The sequence below is a fragment of the Pangasianodon hypophthalmus genome, chromosome 5, assembly GCF_027358585.1.
Source record: "Pangasianodon hypophthalmus isolate fPanHyp1 chromosome 5, fPanHyp1.pri, whole genome shotgun sequence".
In the NCBI taxonomy this organism is placed as follows: domain Eukaryota; kingdom Metazoa; phylum Chordata; class Actinopteri; order Siluriformes; family Pangasiidae; genus Pangasianodon; species Pangasianodon hypophthalmus.
The window spans coordinates 26801173-26816880 of NC_069714.1; positions in this window are offsets into that span (position 1 = coordinate 26801173).

Genomic DNA, 15708 nt, shown 5'->3' on the forward strand with positions numbered 1-15708 from the left:
GAGTATTTCAGATACTGCAGCTGGTCTCCTGGGATTTTCAGAAAGAATGGTGTGAAAAAAAACATCCATTCTTTGTGTTTGGAACTGCCTTGTTGATGAGAGAGATCAGAGGAGAATGGTCAGACTGGTTCTAGCAGTCAAACAGGAAGGCTAATGTATATTAACTCAAATAACTACTCTTTACATCCGTGATGAGCAGAAAATGCATAACCCATCAAGCCTCAAGGCAGATGGGCTTCAACAGCAGAAGACCACGTCAGGTTCCACTCCTGTCAGCCAAGCACATGAATCTGAGGCTACAGTGGGAACAGGAATACTCAAACTGGACAGACGAAGATTGGAAAAACATCACCTGATCTTTTTCCAATAAGTCACTGAGATCACATTTTCCCCATTCTGATGAACTGAAATGTCAGGAAAAGAGATTTTGTGCTTTTCTTGCAGTATAAAGATTCCAGGAAGCTGTCTTTTCTATCGTCTCTCACCGAAACTAAAAGAACAGCAACTTTTGGCCAAGTTTAACCATAAAGCTCTAAATGACTACCAAACAACTTTTTGATGTATTTTTAAATGAATTTTACATTCACCTTTTTTTTGTATTGCTATCAATCAGAATAGACGCAGTGGGACAGAGCTCTGTGGTTTAAGCCTTGTGCTCTGTTCACTACACTCATACAAAAATGGTTCTTCAGTGGTTTCTTACAGGTTCTTTGATTGTCCATCGGCCTTTCTCTACAAACGCCGACAGAAGAGAGGGATTTCCTCTGAGAAAGGATTTCAAACAAGCTCCCCGGGACTCCTCAACTCCTCAAGGAAGCACTGAAGAACATTAAAACAGTTTCCTGAGCCTACATACATATTATGGTCATGTGATCTACTAACGATAATGCACAACTTGAGCGGCCACGCACACTACAACAAGAGCTTATAATAAATCTAGGGATATTATGAATTAGGAGAAAGCGACTTGTTTTTTACTGGCTAAGTACCACATTTACAAGCCATACTGTAATGCTACACAAACACATCTTTAATGCAAGTGCATTTCTTTCACCTTTACTATAAGCGCTTGTGGTAGAGGATGTGTCATTAGTTTTGGTCACATGACCTACGCTGGGAAAGCAAAAACTTACCTAAAGCCACCAGAAGTGATGCTTTTCTGACAAGTCCTTTTGAACGTTGTCTATATTTTGTTATTTGGTGTTTGACCTCAGAGGATACACGGAGTACTTGAAAGGAAAGAGCAAGAGTGTCTTTACGTTTAAGAAAACGTGCAAAACGTCTCTACAGGATATGACGTAATCTTAACCAACATGTCAGTTTGAAGAAAATACTGTACATCTTACTTACTTGGAGTTATTTCTAGTTCTCATTTAATAAGAGGTAAAATACAGTATATTCTATCTTTCCAGAGGTGTGCATGTGCAGTCTGTAAACAATAACTTTTTTTTTTTTTTTTAATTACAGATTCAGACGAGACAAAAATCTCCAGAGATACTCCAGTAATAATTCAAGTCAAGTCAAGTGGAGTTTATTGTCATTTCAACCATATACAGCCAGTTAGTACATAGTAACAACAGAAACAATGTTTCTCCAGGACCAAGGTGCTACATAAGACAAACACAGAACAACACAGAACTACAAGGGACTACATAAATTTATACATAAAGTGCACAAGTGCAGACAGCACAAGACAGTACAATGACTACTGAGACAGACAATGGGCACAGTAAGCCCCAGTGCAGCGCCGACCAGTACACAGTTCTATTAGAAAGTGAATCCAGTGATAATAGTGCAAAAAGAGTACAATATAAATTGCTGAAATAGTGTAAACATAAGAAGTAGCAGCCTAGTAGAGAGTATAAGATATGTACAGTATAATAAATATTTGTAGCACCATAATGTAATGTGCAAAAAAATTGCAAAGAGGATGGAGGATGCACAGTTGTGTGTGTGTGTGTGTGTGTGTGTTCTTTCAGTCCAGTTTCTGAGTACTGAGGAGTCTGATGGCTTGGGGGAAGAAACTGTCGCACAGTCTGGTCGTGAGGGCCTGAATGCTTCGGTACCATTTGGCAGACGGCAGGAGGGTGAAGAGTGTGTGAGAGGGGTGTGTGGGGTCACCCACAATGCTGGTGGCTTTGCGGATGCAGTGTGAGGTTTAAGTGTCCGTGATGGAGGGAAGAGCGTCCCTACCATCTCTACATGGAAAACTAATCCATTTTTAATCCCATCTCCAGGATTTTCTCCTGTCACATGCGGATCACACTTGATTACAGCTCTTTATATCTCCTCACTCCTATTTTCTCCAGCATATCATGTGTTTGCTTTAATCCTTTCTCATGTAAATCCAAATAACCTGCAATTCAGACTTTGTTTTTCCATCTTTCATCAGTCTCTGAATTACACTCTGAGTTTTCTCGGGCATCGCTCTTAACAGTAGCTTTTCTTTTATTGTGCAAATTTCACATTTGTGCTTTCCTAAATGTGGGGTGTGAGCGAGACTTGACGTCTTACTAGAAAGAATTCAAAGCACTGTTATTTATCCTTTCTTTAATTTCTTTTTTGTAGCTGTGAGGCTGATTTGCACAGAGAGTGTCTTTTTTTAAAAGCAACTCTATAAAATGTGTTATCTCCTTTTCCTAAGCGAAATCCCACAGCACTGAGACTGCAGATAGATGGTTTTGGGGTTTAACACAATTTTCATTTTTACAAAAGCACTGAGGAACAAACCTGTAATTAATAAGAGAATGCTTAATTAATTCCTGTGTTTTAATCCCTGTACTTTTTTAGTTTTTTTTTTTTTTTATTAGCTCTTTTTGGTTTCCTATTTAATCCAAACACTTCTTTTCACTTCAGTACTGAAACTAAGGAAACACTTTTTCTGCAGGTTTTTTTTCCTGCTTTATATATAGTAATATTTCATGTAATTGTTTAGTCACAGCTTTGGACAGCATCTGCTTGAGAATTATGCTTAGCTGCGAGCTCAATTACATCTGCCATGCCTGAAATAAAAAATCGGACAGCTTGTCAGGTTAGCAGGGAATTCTGCTTTATTATATCTCTATATAGTTGTATAAATAGCAGGAAGTAAAGTGGGAGGCACTGGACTGCTTGCGAATGTTTTGGAAGTGGTGCCGGTTCTGTGCTGGGGAGGAGGAGAAGGGTGTGAGTTCAGATCCCAGCACTGCCACAGAGCCACTTTAGGGTAATGTACAGATCCTCACACTTCATTTATTCAGATGTTGTTGTTTTTTCCTGAAACAGTACACACAGTCTATAGTTTTACTGATGAATATTCAACACAAATAGTGTCAGTCTCTCTTGCTCTCTCTCTCTCTCTCTCTCTCTCTCTCCCTCTCTCTGTCTTTCTCTGTCTCTTTCTCATTCTCACTCTCTCTCTCTGTCATCGTCATTCTGTCTTTTTCTGTCTCTCTCTCATTCTCACTCTCTTTTCTTACTGTCTCTCTCTCTGTCATCGTCATTCTGTCTTTTTCTGTCTCTCTCTCATTCTCACTCTCTTTTCTTACTGTCTCTCTCTCTCTGTCATCGTCATTCTGTCTTTTTCTGTCTCTCTCTCATTCTCACTCCGTTTTCTTTCTGTCTCTCTCTCTCTCTCTCTGTCATTCTCATTCTGTCTTTCTCTTTCTCTGTCATTCTCATTCTGTCTTTCTCTGTCACTCTCTCATTCTCACTGTCTTTTCTTTCTGTCTCTCTCTGTCATTCTCATTCTGTCTTTCTCTGTCACTCTCCCATTCTCACTCCCTTTTCTTTCTGTCTGTCTCTCTGTTTCTCCCTCTCTGTTATTCTCTTTCTATCTTTCTCTGTCTCTCTCTCATTCTTACTCTTTTCTTTCTCTTTCTCTGTCTCTGTTATTCTCCTTCTGTCTTTCTCTGTGACTCTCTCGTTCTGTTTTCTGTTCTGTCTGTCTCACTCTGTGTCTCTCTCCTTCTCTTTCTATCTTTCTCTGTCTCTCTCTCATTTTCACTCTCTTTTCTGTCTGTCTCTGTCTCTCCCTCTTTGTCATTTATTCATTCTCACTCTCTTTTTCTCTCTCTCTAAGTGTCTCTCTCTCTCTCTTGCTTTGTCTCTCACATTTGTCTCTCTTTGTCAAACACGTTGGTTGTAACACACTCTCTCCCTCTTGCTCATTCTCACGCTCTCTCCTTCTCTCTATCACTCATTCTCACTCCCTTTCTCAATTTAATTTAACAGTGCTTTATTGGCATGAATATTGCAGAACACACACACACACACACACACACAAAATTACATAACATTTACAAAAATAAACCCAGATCAGATAAATAAATAAATAAATGACTCAGTAAATAGGCAAACAGAAATAATTAAACTAGGAGTTAACTTAATAATGAGTTCAGGACTTTTGGTGTCTCGCTCGGTGTCTCACTGTCCCTCAGGCTGTGACATCCTGCTACATATTTTGCAGTGAAAGCTGCAGTGTGTCCCTCTCCCAGAATAACCCACAATTGCTCATCATCTGTTAATTGCCAGAAATTTTTGGAAGATTGAAATTTTGCTTCTAATTTTGTCAGTGAAACTTTTCTTCTGGGATCATATTTTTCACGGTGGAGGAGGAAGTGCTGCTTTTTCTCTACCTCACTGCTCATACAGTGAGAACGCTGTTCTCTGAGTCTCTGTTCTCTGGGCAGTCAGGTTCCCCGTATCAGCGCCTCTCCACAGCGAGACTGTGCTCACTCAGCCTGGCCTCGGTCAGGATCTGTCTCTGCTTTACAGCTCAGTTCACTTCAGTTCAGTTCAGCAGGGCTTTATTGGCATGAATGTCATAAATCACATTGTTGCCAAAGCAAACAGTGCAGGTAGATTAAACTAAAGATCAGATATATAATACACATATATCTGCATTTATGCATAAACAGTACAAACATTTAAAAAAAAACAAAAAAACGGACAGGCAAGTATCCGAACATATTGGGCGCACCCTATATCTCTGACGGTGAAGAGACACTCTGCTGATCATCCTGTCTGTTTAGGGCTCGATAGCAGCGTAATCCAGACTGGGGTTTGGGTCTTTTTTATTTTTATTTTCTGACTTCTACATTATTGATTCAGTACAAAAACATTTTAGATTCCAAACATTAGTTTTCCAGCACAAAATTGCATGTTACAGAAAAATGTTTGTATGTCAGAAAAGAAAGCAGCAGATTACAAAGGAGACACTTTTCTGATAAAAAACATAATGAAGGCTGCTGGGTTTCGCTGCAGAAATAAGAAGCGAGTGTGACAAAGTCCCCAGAAGAACTGTGGCTGCTTCTGCTAGATGCTCAGTAACACTTACACTTAAGTACAACTTACTAATTTCCTTATAAAACTGCACTAATCGTACCCAAGGCTACAAATTTTTTTAAAGCGAAGGATCGTCACACCAAATATTGATTTTGTTTCATTTATTACTGTTTACTGCTTTTTATAGTATTTTTTAAATGTAGAAACATTTAATTTCATTAGTTTTAAATACCATTTCTTTGCATGCGCCTAAGACGTTTGCACAGTACTGTACATATTTTCCCTCTCTTTCTCTCACTCATTTTCACTCTTATCCTCTCTCTCTGATTCTCCTGCTCTTTCCTTCTATCTCTCTCTCTCTTTCTGTATCTGTCTTTATTCAGTTCAATTCAACAAGCTTTACTGGCATGACCATATACATGTACAGTATTGCCAAAGCATTCCAGGAAAGAGAAGAACTGTTATTAAAGAACATATTGGTTTTAACACTGAGTGTCTGTAGAGAAACATGGAGATGAGAGAATAGAAATTATTAATCATTAATAAAAAATAGTGGCACTCTTAAAGAAGTAAAATAAAATCCAAACAGAAGACAAATAGGTCTCTCTCTCTCTCTCTCTCTCTCTCTCTCTCTCTCTCTCTCTCTCTCTGATTGCCAGCAGCCAATCAGAACAAGCCTGGGGTCAAAAATGATTATAAATGGCTAAGGAACCAATGACAACAGCTTAATTACTACGTCTTAATTACAGCCACAAATCAGAGTCACAGCCAAAAAAAATTGCAGAAAAATGACTTTAGATCAAAGCAAACATAGTGGATGTCAGTTCAGCTCAGTATTTTCAAGCATGATGTAACGATTGCATTATCATGCAAGACAGTCAGCATTCCTCCACACTACTGAACACTACTGAATATGAACACGAACATGAACATAACATTACATTAATGACTGGACTGCAGGGCTAAGATTGGATTTCACACAACACACATCACATATAATCTAATTATTATTACATATAATCATTGTAAGATATTTTGCTAAAACTTTATTAAGAGGGTTTTTTTTTTCATGTTTCCCAGCAAAAAGCCCAAACCCATATGACTATAACTGGATTGTTTTTTTTTCCCCGCAGGTTTCACCTTCAAAATGTCTCTTTGCTCCTGCTCTCTGTTTCTCCATCTGATCATTAACATTCTCTGTAGAGGTGGCACTAATGAAATGTCCCTTCTTGACATTTTTCCACATCTCTTCCTCTTTTCTCTGGTGGGTCTTCATTGGTCGGGTAATGAAATATGGAAGTGATTATTCATTCTCTCTCCACAGACGATGTGATGACAGTTGTGTTATGTCTCAGATCGGAGACGCACCAACCCGTCGAACACTGATTAGCTTAGACTGGCCTTCACCTCCGGGTTTCATTATCATTGCGACGCTAATGCTACCCGGCACATGTCCACATTTCAGGATGAGCAAGAGAGCGGATACTGTTGATGCTTTTGATGCACATTGTTAGGTCTAATCTTTGTAGCTTGGCTGGGTAATGCTATTTATTTTGAGATGACACTTTTTACATGGAAATGAGCCTAACTAGCGGCCTCTGCTCTCCACACTTTAGTGTTTTTCCTGCTCTAAAACTCTTAATCACTTCTGCAGCTCATTTATCAGCTGATTCATGAAGTGAAAAGACTTGATTTTAAAAACGAGGCTTAAGTTAAATTCATTTCTATAGTAACAGCTCATTAACAGGGACTGCTATGAAAGATGATGTACATAATCTCAGCCTAATAATAAATGGATTAAAAATGTGTTATTTAAAAAAGAAAAATATCATTCTTGATGTGGTGAGTTGTTCTGTAAGCCGATGTTTATTTAACTTTTATGGAAGGAGCCTCCAGTTCCAGCATTGAACAGTCAGTCATTTTTTATCCATGGAAACTTGTACACTTTCTAGTTTATCAGTAATATGACAAAGTGAAGGTTTTTTTTGTCCTATTAACTTTGAGAAAGATAGGCTGGTGAGGGAACGACTGTTTATCGCAGATATAACGTAAGTAATAACTGGAATTAACTTGTCTTGTGGACATTTCACAACATTAAATGTAACTATAAATGGATAAAAAAACAGGACATGCTGTTCGTTAATGTTAATTGTTATAATATTTGGCATATTGCTGTAGTATAAAAGGAATAAAACACTTATTAATAAGATGTGTGCTGTGATTGTAAAACATTAACTTTGCGAAGTCATGGCTGTAGATTACTGATCGGTAGGTCGAGGGGTTCAAGCCCCAGCACTGTCAAGCTGCTGCTGTTGGGCACTTGAGCAAGGCCCTTAACCACATCTGCTCCAGGGGTGCTGGATCATGCCTGACCCTGAGCTCTGACCCCAGCTTCCTAGCAAAAAACTGCATTTCACTGGCTCTGTACTTGTATTCTTATAAAGTTGCATCATCATATGAATCATAATCATAAAAGAGCTTCTGAGTGGCAACTGCTTCACACCACCCCATCGCTGATTATTTTCCTATAACAGCATGACGTTTTTAAGTAATATCTCACGAGCATGAGTGAGGTTATTCGGCTGTGATTTGTGATCTTAGTCTGATGAGCTTTCATATTGTAAGTCAAAAGTTATATTCCTTAAAAATATCATTTGCCATATCTGCTGATGATTTCGCTAACTCTACTGTAGTAATGGTTTTGAAATAGGAAGTGGAATTTAATGTGGTGAACACAGACGAGCGGACTGATACACAGAGTGAAACATCCTGGTGCTCTTATAGGACATATATAAGCACTCTTGTGTTTTATTTCTTACTCAGAGCAGTGCTGCAAATATGTAATTGGATAGCTTCCTTAATGTCTCTTAACTATTAATATTGTGTAGGTAAAACCTGCATTTTATGCTAAGCACTTTACCAATACACAGAACTAAAATGAAATGCTAGTGAAGATGTCTGTCAGACTTGAGCAAACTTAGTCAAGATGACAAAAGGCTCAAAGAACACAAAAAATTTATTAAGAAATAGTGAACAGTTCAAAATGGCAGGTAAAAGAGTCATTCAAAAAAAAAAACAAAAACAAAGTGAAGGGTCAAAACCATGAAAGAAGATCATTCCTGAGGTGAATAGACTGTAAGGGGAAAATAGGAGAGGAAAACTAGAATAAAACTAGACGTATGATGAGTAGTTTTCCAGAATCACTTATAAAAAAGTGCTCTGAAGATGAAGGTACAAAATGAGTTGAAGGATCTGGAAGGTTTATTAACCTGAAAGACTTTTAAAAAGAAAAAAAGAATGTGGAAAACTATTGATACCCATAAATCATATTATACCACAATACTTTTGAATTCTACAGTCTGATTGGTCGGAAGGTGTTGATTAATTTTCTGTAACAGTAATGCAGCTGCAAGACAAATTGCAGTCATTTAAATACGATATGGCTTCTATAATATCAACAACTAATTCACAGGAGCTTGAATGGCTGATGCTTCAGATTAACAGATTATAAAAAACATGTAATTGTTTTGTAATTGATACGGTGAAGTTGTCTTTAAGAAAGCTTTTATTTAGCATTTCTGTAAGGAGTCTCCAGTGTCAGCACTTTGTAACGTTATGGTTTTTGACATGTCTTTAGGATGGAGGGTTTTGTGCTTTCCAGTTTCTCAGTCACATGACAAGCTGCGTTTTTTTTAACTTCTTATTAACTTCAGGAGAGAGAAAAAAGAAGCTGATGAGGCAGCGACTGTTTATATGGATAGACTGTTTATACTACTTTGAACACAACTGATCACAGGAACTAACAACTTTAAACATAACAATAAATGGATAAAAAGTACATATCGTTCTTGAATGAATAAAAAATTGTTAGTATTGATAGTATTGAATAACACACTTCAGGACATGCTATTATGGGAAAATAATCAATTTCAGTGTGGGAACAGCAGATCTATTTTGCGTGGTGGATTTTTTTCCTGTGACAGCAAATCCAATTGTGTGGTTTTTTTTTTCCTTATTTAAAATAAATGCAAGCATGCGTTGTTGATCAGTGAAATAAATTCCACCAGAAAGTTGTGAAAGGAGAGAATTGGGGAGATATCGGACATCCCTTGCTATAGGATTGTGTCAAGAAATTGGCTAAAACCATTCATTTTTGATTTTCCAAATCGTAACTAATTTGTGTCAAATCATGAACATTTTACTTAAAATGTCGCTCACTGTTGTCATCAGCATCAAGGAGGAGTGGTCACCTGTCAGTTTCTTGCTAGCTAGTGTGATCACAGTAGCGTTTCTTAAACTCTAATGATACTATCATGCTGGATCTGTTTCCTGGAGTGTTTTTGGATGCTGATTTCCAGCAGTATAATCTCTCTAGTAGCAGCCATTGATCACGACTCTTGACCTGCTGCTTACATCTGGAGTCCTTCCAGTCTAATTGTCTGAGGAAATCTCTGCTTTTTATTGCCAAGTTTTTTCTTTCTTTCTATTTCTATTATTTCTTTATTATTATTATTAACTAGCTGCTTGTTTTTGAGTTTCCTTTGAGTCAGCATACAGGCCATCACAGCTAATCAAGCTGATTGAAACTTCATTGTGCTGCCAATTTCTTAGCAAAACTTAGCAAAAAAAAAAACAAACAAACTGCTGACTATGCTGGACAAACTTTTCTGTTGTTTCTACAAAAAAGTAATGATTCTCTCAGCCACAGTTTTCAGTGTAGTTTCCATATGACTAGCGACGAGTGCAGAAATATTGCAGAAGTATTACAGTGAAATGGTAGAGAATTTAGTAGTTATAGAACTAGGGAGCAGATGCATGGATGTGCTGGTGTGATTTACGCCTTGTGTGTGCGCTTGTGTTTCTCAGCAGGGATTCGACTGCATTCTGCAGCTCTACAGATGAACAGTGGCTGCTTTGTTCTTTTTTTATAGCCTCAGCATGTGACATGTCACTCAAATAATAGACTGACTACTAGTCAGTAACCTAAAGAAACATATATTGACATATTAATTGCTCTAATCAGCTGCAGTGCCATTGACTGTACAGCTGCTGCACAGGTATATATGATGGAGCAAGAAAGTTGCTCTGAGGCATCTAAATGTCGATGGCAGCATAATGGATTTAAAAATTACAGATTGATTTAAAGCTTGGGTGCACACCTTTTTTCGTATTTCTTTTGTCCCTCTTTTCAGTTTTGGGCTTGCAATAAATGAGAGGTTTGAAGAAAAAAAAAAAGTAGACAATTTTCCCTCTTACCTCAAATGGCGTCAATCAGCCAACATATGTTTTGGGTCCAACATTTACTTCTGCAGTTTTGGAGTAAACAGAAACATTCAGGAAAGACTTTTCTGTAAATATCTGCCTCAAACCACGTCCACTTCTTCAGTGATGTCACGCAGACTTGCTCAGTGTGACGTAATCTATAAACATAAATAAAACTTGTTTAAATCGAGATGGCAGTGGTCATCCGGGACAACCGGGATCACTCTGCCTCCTAGACCCCGCCTCCAGAATTTGACAGGTGATGAGTAGCAGAAGGCTGGAAAGTGATCCTGATGATAATTTGGTAAATTATATCATCAGTTACAAATTACATTTTGATTAAAGCAAATATCTTGGGTGGGTATTTAAGAAATAAATGATGCCACTCCAGTGCAAAATTAAAGAATTAAACCTCAGAGGCCATAAACATATCCTGGCTGATTGACTACATTTTTTTATAACTGTGTAAGTCTGACCTTTTTTTCCAGTTTGATCATTTGACAAACCTCCAACAGCCAGATTTCCCCTATCATATGACAGCAACAAATGAGGGAGGGTGAAGGATAATATGAGCTTCCTACAAAAAACGTGAAACACTTGGAAGAAAGCACTATCTGTCCTTTTCTACATACAGTACATGAGCTCACAGAGGCCCACAACTGGCTAGCGTCGCTCTGATGGAAGCGCAGAGAGAGTATACCATCCATCCCTCCCAGACAGCACGGCCATCTTTGCTCTCTTGGATTCCAGGCCACAGATGGCTGTCACATCACGTCATCAGGATTCGAACTCTGACCCTCAGTAAGCGCTTTATCCTGGTCAGGGTCACGCTATATCCTGAACTCTGACTTATCATTTTAAATGTGGACGAATCAGCACCATATGGAGAAAATGTATGTAAGTTATCTACAGTATTTCTCCATAAAAGTCCAAACTGTTTAAATTCAGCTGCTCACCTTCTCATCAAGACTTGACCTCAGCGCCTCACTTACAAAATCTTTAATAATCTCGCTCTTTCCTCTTCTTCTTCTCTACCTTTCTCCACTGCTGGTCTGTTCACTATTCCTCCATTTAGAGCTGTGATCAACTCCTTGACTCTGCAACTCTCTTCTCCTTAAAGTTAATCTTCCACACTCAACTCTTCAACATTCCACTCAGACCTCTCAGCTATTTTCACCTTACCTTCTGACGTTAACTTGTATCTTCTCTGCTGGATGTCTTGTATGGCTAGTTAAAGTAAACTTAAAGCATCTTCTTATACTGAAATTTATGTATAAGTACAACGTGTAATTATTATTATTACTATTATTATCAGAACCCAAGGCAGTGACGCACACTTACCTTTAGATATGTGCTGAGAAGAAATGCATGAAATATACTTCTCTGTAAAAGTCCAAGCAGCAGGTTGTTTAATGTAATGCAATTATACGTTTCATTGTGTGTTCATTTCCAGACTCCCGGTGTGGAGCTTTGAAAAAAGAAAAAGAAAAGCTGTGCTCTTTGATTGTGAAAAAACTGTCTGGCAGTCTGTCCAGCATTAAAGCTATTCATTTCAATAAACACACAACTTTAGATTAATGGATTCTTTTTTTTGGAGCACGATATTGAGGCCAGTCTTGGACAATAAACACATTCTCTGTGGTGAATCTCAGCCCACAGTGTGCATTCGTCCAAAAAAACCTTTCTACTCTATTCCTGCGCAGCTTCTGATTCTGATCATTTACTCTGAACATTAGCAATCAATCTGCCTGAGTTAACATTCCAATATGTAGCATTTGGCGTGTCACATGAGGGTTTGGTTCTAATTCAAATGTGAAGTGCGAGCACCATGTGCCAGCGTTTCCTCAGGCGCAATAATTTCTTATGGACACGCAAGGCCTCTGTTTAGCCTCATTTTGTGCCAAATTCCCCCTGGTCCTAAACTCTCTATGTGATCCAAATCAACAGATGCTGAAAAATATGGTCCGTAAAAGACAAAGGCTGAGGCAGCCGTTGCTATTTAATTTTTTTTTTTTAAAGATGGTTATTTTCATGCAGTCTTCATACAAGTATCTCTTTACAAATGATCATGAGTCATGCTAAATGGAAACTAATATTTGCTTTCCTTCTGTGCTTGCCTGGTTTCGTTTTCCACACACAGGGAGCTGGAAGCCTTTTTTCTGAATGTTTCACGGTATCACAGTAATGTTTCCAGAGGGAATCCTTTGGCTGGCCTCGCAGTCCTAAACCAAAAATACATCTAGTGAGCTTGCCATTAAAGTGGCAAAACATGATACTACAAGAGCTGCAATGCAAGAAAATTGTGTACCTGGGGGTGATAGGTTTATTGGTGTAATAGAATAATTCGTCAACATATTGCTGATCTCTAAAGGCTTGAAGTGGTTACGGCTTCATGCTTCATGCTTGAACTGCATTAGTTTCGCAATCCAGGCTTCTTATATTTGCTAGAAAGTGTGGTACATTTTATTCATAAGTATGGATAAGAAGCACCTACTTTTGCAGAAAGAGGCCATTTGAAAGACATGGCAGATGACCAATCACAGACATTTTCCTGTAGCTCATCATTTGATTTGATGATTCTCCTTTTTTGATCCAGTAACTATATCTTAGTCAAAAAAAAGCTTATTGTGTTCAAATGTTCAAATGTTGTTGGTTTTTTCTGCTGGAAACCAATGGATAGAAATGCAGAGAACCAATCAGATTGCAACCTTCAAGATCCTGAAGCTTGTGGCCAGAAAAGTGTACCAAAGATTTAAGACGTAACACTGCAATATTGAAAAATATCTTAAATAAAGACAAATGTATTCAACATTTGTCATTATGAGATTATTATATAACAAAATAAAATAAGGTTATTAAGCCTATTTCTAGACACTTTTACTGGCAGATTTCTGATTCTTGCTAGAAATAATCGCTTAGTAAAATGTCTAGAAATAGGCTTGTATATGTTTTTGTCATAATCTTGTAATGGTGAATTTGCTTATATTCAGGATATTTCTCCTTGCAAAGATGCAGTGTTTTGCAGTGTTACATTTTTAATTGAAACTGTGAAGCTGTTATGTGGACACCTAAAAATACCCCCCAAAAAAAGATTTTATCCAACGTTTTGGTGTAAATTTGTGTACTTGGTTCTCAGTAAACTAAGGCACTAAAGTGTACCTTTCTTTACTATGGAAGTTGTACCCTGAATGGTACTTTTATGTATCTTCCACACAGTAAACTGAATTTGAGTACCTTTAAAGCTCTATTCTAAAACTACCCTTTATTAAGGTTCAATATGTACTTTAAATAAATTTTAAAGGTACACTATATTTACATTTCCACTATATACATACTAAAAGTTTAAAAATTTGTACATTTGAGAGTACCAACCCATTGACGAGAAAAGGTACCTTAGTTTTCTAAGAGTGTAACAGGGTGAAATAAATATATAGAGAGGGAAAGGTGATGTCTTATTACCTCCATCTCTTATTTTTACTCCCACCAACTCACACACCAGCTGTCAGGTGGATTTTGAGGTCTATTTCCATTTTTAAATAACTCTTACAACTGTACAGCAAAAAAAAAAAAAAACAGAAGATATGACCTCCAAGGGTTCCATACTAATATATCATCGTGAGAATCTTGGAAAGATGCTCCAAATCTCCAAACTGAGCTACATCATCCCACAGCCATCACACGTGGATGACCCTTGTTGTTTGCTTTGAGATCAAGTAGAAAAACAGAAATCATTGTTAAAGTAGAGCAGGTATTAGTCATCCAAGGAAGAACGCCTCCGAAGCATCTTTGCTCATATCTGTGCCTCTAGGTACAAGCAAGCAGCCTACACAACTTCAAAACTCTCAGATCTGTTTCCAGGAGAGCACTCTCACGCACAAATGTGTTATCTAACCACTACATGTAGCAGCGTGAAGCACTTTTTAAGCACAGCAGGACTCCTAACCAGCGGTTCAGTGGAATGATCTGGGTAATAAAAAGTATGGGAAAATATTAAGCACATAAATTCACTCATAAAATTCAAACATCTAATGGGAAAATGCCCTCATTTTCAAACTCTGGTCCTAAATAATATATTGTACAATCTATTACAGTATATTACAATATACTGTACAAAAACCTAAAACAAGACATGGTATTGAATGTGTTTTTTTTTTTTTTTTTTTTTACATTTCTGGATATTTCCAGTTCATCATCCCTTTGTTACTATTACTGCCAACTGACATCATTGGTTTGTGCCTATATATATACATATTAAGAACCTAAAGCCTGTCTAAATTCATTTTCTACTCCTCATATATTCCCTGGAATAGTTAACTACATTGTTACCCATAGTGCACCTTAAATCCATTGTACAACCAACTCACAATAGTATATTCAGTATCAAACATATCACAAATAAATGCAAATAAAATGTATTATTTAAAAAACAACTATCCGATCTTATAGTATACGTAGTTGTGCGATTTGTAGGATTGAGTTTCAGGAGACGGAGATCTCTGTTTTTTGGGAAGGGGTATCTCTGGGAGTTTCTGTCACACCAGATCACAGCTCAGCTGATTTACATTTAGTCACGGACACAAAATTCCACAACAGAGAAAGTGCACAGAAAGCTGAAAATGACAAAATGACTAAACGGTGAAAGAGCACCTCCTAAGCTTCCAGTAATGCAGCTCACCCACTGTGGCACATCAGCTACAACAGATACACACTTCTCTTCTTTTGTTTGTAGGGCGTTATTACTTTTGTCCCTATTGAATAGCTAATCTTTATTTGTTTTAATTTATGGATTTGTTCTGGAATGCTTTCTTTCAGGTCATTAATATGAAACCACAGTCTTTCAGATTTTTTTTTTTTTTTTTTACTAAAGTCATGTTTCATTAAAATAAGTGATTTATACTTGGCAGAGTAAAGCGTATATAAAATCGCAGTAACTTATCGCCAGTTATATGTTTTGAAGCCGATCAATTGAGGTTCACATTACCAAATTTCTTTATATGTGAATTTACACAAATTTGGGAGAATATGAAATTTATTTTCCCAGTAGATCATTTAACCCTGAATGACCATACCTATTAGTTTACATGCATAGATTGCTAATGTTAACAGTGCTAGATATTGCACTAACTAGCTAAGAAAGCTGCTCAGCTATGAAATAAAAAAGCCCTCATTTAAATTAATGAT